This window comes from Ailuropoda melanoleuca, chromosome 16 (genome assembly GCF_002007445.2).
Source record: "Ailuropoda melanoleuca isolate Jingjing chromosome 16, ASM200744v2, whole genome shotgun sequence".
In the NCBI taxonomy this organism is placed as follows: domain Eukaryota; kingdom Metazoa; phylum Chordata; class Mammalia; order Carnivora; family Ursidae; genus Ailuropoda; species Ailuropoda melanoleuca.
This window is the reverse complement of record NC_048233.1, coordinates 44184680-44189572: the sequence shown is the minus strand read 5'-3', so window position 1 is coordinate 44189572 and position 4893 is coordinate 44184680. Positions and strand designations below refer to the sequence as shown.

The following is a 4893-nucleotide window of genomic DNA, read 5'->3' as shown; positions in this document are numbered from 1 at the left end:
ACACTTACATAGGGTTGGGGCTTGTGTTAGGTGATTTGGGGGAGGTTGTAGGGAAGCAGGCCTCTTCCCTGGGTTGGATATTGTCAGGGAGCGTAAGTATGCTATGATTGGGGATCTTTTTTTTTCTTTTTTTTTCATTACGTTCAGTTAGCCAACATATAGTAGTACATCATTAGTTTTTGATGTGGCGTTCAACAATTCATTAGTTGTGTATCACACCCAGTGCTCATCCCAACACGTGCCCTCCTTAATACCCATCACCCAGTTTGACTGGGGATCTTAACAAACTTTTTCTAGAGAGAGAAGAGACTGGAATGAGCCAAAACTTAGATAGATAATGAAACAGCCCCACTCATTAACTAGGGAAAGGGCTCTGTGTTGTTGTGGGTTTGGCCCACTGACATTGCTTCTGTGTGCATGGAAACAACTCTGGGAAGTGATCTTGCTCTTTGTCTCTCTTCCTCACGGTCCCTGAGTGCCCTTGTCTGCCCTTGGTCTTCTGAGACTTTCTGACACTATTTCCTAGCCCTCAGCCCAGCTCAGCCCCTAACACCTCCAAAGCCCAGTCATGCCAGGCCAGTTCCCAGATGGCAGAGCTGCTTTCCTGCTTCTCACCTCCTAAGTCATTACGGAATATAGTATAATCGTGGCTCAGTTAAGAGTAGAGTTTGATGGAATCCAAAATGGACATTGGTGCCTAGTAAATGCTGATTAGTGCGTTCAGGTGAGAGATACCTCTAGTCTCTAGTGATGGGCCTGACAAGTGTGTCGTACATTTAAAAATTAGGAACACATGTACAAAATCCAATTCACAGTCACACAGGAAGGACTAGATAAAATTCAAAGTATCTGTCACTCAGATTCACTGAATCATTGGACAACCACTCTCCAACCTCTTAAAAATAGACGATTTTGTCATTGCTCAATGTTATTTTTTATTTGAAAACAGATAAACTGATTAGGGATAAGACAGAGATGGTAGCTATGTTACGTAGCAGAGTTGAATCAATTGAAGGGACATTGTGGCCAAGCCCAGCAGGAGCAATTCCAAAAGACCCAGGCTACCCTCATCTTAGTGATTATTCAAACCTAGTTTGTTCTTAATCTTGTCCAAGACACCTGCAAGAGAATAAAATATATTGTCAAGAGGGTTTCAAAAAAGGGTGAAGAATGTGGCTTCTTTCTTGGGAATCTGCAAGGAGAGTATCAAATGTCAAATGGCACTGAATTCCATTGAGTCAAAGGAACATGACATGTTCATCCCAAAAGAAACAGATTGGCAGCCCTGGACAGGAGCCTAGGGAATCTAGAGTATTGGGAGGACAGGAAGTAGGCCAATATGCATTAGCTTTCCCTTTACCATAACACAGAGCAACCCAGCCTTCTTCTCAAAAGGGATGAATACTCCTTTTTCCCCCAGAGGCTTTCACTAAACATCTTTGAGCAAGGTACCAAGCAATGGCGCAGACACTGAAAGACTATAAGCCATATTTGAAAACGTTTCCTCAAGACTTTGATTGTTTAAGTACAAATCCAATCTTTCCCATATGTTCAGGGGAAAGTCTTTCATTGTAAGTCTTCCATTTCTTCATCTTTGCAGTGTTTACTTAGTAGAATGACTCTGAGATTTAAATGACATTGATATGTGAATTGTATACTGCAATGCCTGGCATATGTCCACACTCAATAAATTTTGTAATCGATGTTCCATGAGTATGAAGGACAGTAAAAATGAACCAGGACTAGGAACTCTGTACTTTCTTGAACCTCAATGATTGTCCAAATTCCCAAAACTACCCTGAATTATGCTCAAAAGTTTCTGCCTCAAGGAAGCCTCATTTAAAGCTGTTGTCTATTTTTAGAAAAGACGTTCAAGGAAACAGCAACTTTCCTGATAAAAAAAAGGAAAAAAACACACATAAACAGTTACCTTGGCCCCAAGGAGACACTTCCAATGGTATACCTACTAAAGATGAATTTTCCCAATGAAGTGCTAACATTTTAAGACCACGCGGGTCATATTGGTAAATAAGAGGCTGCAAACTCAGGCTCCTCTGAGATCTATCTGCTGATTTGCTTTGTCAAATCAAAAGTAATTAAAGAATTATGAAGACAGAACTATCTCATGGCTTCTCCCTCCTGCCCCCAAAATAGACTCTATCGGCACAGTAGAAAACCCAGGAATCCAGGAGTCCCATCAAGGAAGCATGTAGATAACTTGGACTGACTCTTTCCACTGGCGGTTTGAGCAGAACTGGTCATGGTGCTGGGTACTGCGGTACTGCTGGGTGATACGGTAGTGGTGGCAGCCATGGTGGCAGCAGTGGACGCAGCGGATTTGGGGGTGGGCTCTGCAGCGGTGGTTTTAGGACAGCTGAAATTCAGAAGGAAAGATCCAGCTGAGACAATTGAATCTCCTCCAGGAAACAAAATTTGTCCCCCCGAGCTTGGAGGTACAGTCCTCATTCTGAATTCTTTTCTGTAAATGTTAATAATCCTGTCGTACCTTTAGCCAGACTACCCACTTTTCTTTAGCCTCATTCTTCGTAGCCCTGCCTTGTGGCACTGAAAGAATTTGGGTACAAATACAAGCAAAACGTTCTCCCGGGGTGAGCACATACCATATGTGTTCTTACTCAGAGGGATCCTAGCTCAGAGGCAACAAGAGAACCCCTGGTGAGCTGACTTTCTGGTGCCCATCAATGAGCTCACTTGACCTCTTTAGTTTCCACTGCAGCATGCATGAGTGTGAGTAGTGGAGTACACCGTACAGCAGAAGAGAAGAAAGAATAAGATCAAGCATTTCAGATTACCAGTAGGGTCTCCTTTCTTTGAAAGAAGCACGATCTCTGCCCTCAGGTTCTAGCTTCAAAGGGGATTATATTTGTCTCACCTGTTGTTCAACTTGGACTCCGTCTGTTACAGAATTGTCTAGGACAGCCACATGACATGTAACAGGAGACATTAATACTATTCTGGCAGTAATAAAAGTAAGCAAATGTCCCATCAATCATCCCGTGTTCAAAGGTAATGTGGCAAGATTGATGACCGTTATCAGTCTCTACACCTTACACCAGAGCTCCTGACAGATAAGCAGAGCCAGACCCAACATTTGTGTGCTGCGCCTATCTCAACAAGTAGATAGCTCCTTCTCCATACCCACACTCTACCATGCTGTCTTGGTCCTCATTCAGGAGATGAGATAGGGTTTCCAACTGGCTCCACATGGCAGGTAGGACAAATGGTTCTGTGTGTGAGGTCTGACTGCAGTCTATACATTTATGACCAAAGGACACAGGTCCCAGCTGTGGAGGACAAAACGAGAAATCTCCCTCATGTCTGCATGAGCACAACACACGTGGCATTGGACATAGAGGACACCGTGCGAGGAGCCCAAGAAATACTAGGGCATTGGTCCAAAACCTTGGGTTTCGGATCAGAGAAGAAAACACATGGCAGCGTGGGAATAAGGTTTATATACCTCTACAAAGAGCAGAGCTTAAGGCCATCCTGCTACTTGCCCCTGCGTCCCACCGTCTCCACGCCACACCCCACATGCTCCTAATTCCTGCAATCCCACATCGTCTTCATCGTCTACATTCTCTTCCGTGTTCCTGACACTTACTAACCCCCCTTTTCACTGTGGTCGTATATTCAGCCCAACAATTTATGGTAATCACGAAGGCTTTATATGCATCTCCCCAGATTCCCAGACCACAAATTCAGACCACATTCCCTTATCATTTCCACTACAGGACAATGAATAATTAATCCATGATTTATGTCAATCCATGCCAGAGACTTTATATTCTCTAATAATGTATAAAAAATAAGCACATTTTTTATGTTCACAATGAACTTTAGAAACTACAATGTGACTTCCAACGGCTTCTGTTTACGAGTCTCTATGCTGTCCGCCATGGCTGCTTTGACAGGAGGCTGGAATGGAAAAACAGTCATGACAGGAAGGCGTAAACACACACTTACCAGTAGAGCTATCAGAGGAAGCATCTGTTGTATTCTCTGAAAGAGAAAAAGACAAAACAGATGTCCGTGGAACACCAGTTTGGGGGATAGATGGAAGAGACAAAATGGACAGTAGTGCAGGCTTTCACAACTGAGTAACTTTAGGCTTTCCTACACATGTTGAGGGCAAAGAGATGCACATAATATGAAACCCTCAAAACCTCACAAAAAGCATAATACATCTCCATTTTTGCTTTCCTAAAACCCACCTCTGATGACCTTAAACAGTGTCCTGAACTAACATTGAAGCTGCATTCCAAGGTTAAAACTGAGCAAACACCTGACTGAATTGTCGAAGCCTAAAGGGAGAGTGCGCTCTATCTTGCGTGCTCAGGCAAAATGAGATGGAACAGGGCAGTGGAGTAGAGGACAGGGGGGCAGCATTCTAACCCCTCCAAACCCACATCCACACAGAGCTTTTATCATCATGTCCGCTTGCTCCAGACCTTATTTCAGGAAAGTATCTTTACTTACGGCCCGAGACCAGGACGGTGGAAACTGCCACCAGTAACAGCAGCGCCAAGACCTTCATGCTGGTGAGTCGATTAGCAGGGAGCACAGACAGGAAAGCGTCAGAGCTCAGAAGGAGGTAGGACTCTGACTCCGGCAGTCCACATCCTGACATTATATAGGCAGAGGGCACCAATCAGGAGCTGCCAGACCAGAATCCGGGCTAGGTGATGTCAGCAAATGTTGGTACTCAGAGAAACCACGGGAGAGTCAACAGCACAGCCAGAGGCCCTTTGGAAAGATCACTTTAGTCCCTTGATTCTGGCACAGGTTTTAAGTCAAGAGTTTCCCATATTTAAATATTTTCCAGAAAAAGACGTTGCTTCAGGCTTCCCCTGCCTTGTAGGGCAGAGTCAC

The 4893-nt window shown here is 44.1% G+C and overlaps 1 long non-coding RNA gene across 1 annotated transcript; it reads right to left on the bottom strand.

Annotated features, from left to right (window-relative positions):
• Positions 1-910: 910 nt before the first annotated feature.
• On the bottom strand, positions 911-4637 carry LOC105239413. Its single transcript, XR_858256.3, has 4 exons — positions 4501-4637; positions 3988-4023; positions 2229-2374; positions 911-1119 (listed from the first exon to the last, which is right to left on the bottom strand). It is a non-coding gene; the product is annotated as an uncharacterized LOC105239413 (long non-coding RNA).
• Positions 4638-4893: the final 256 nt, after the last annotated feature.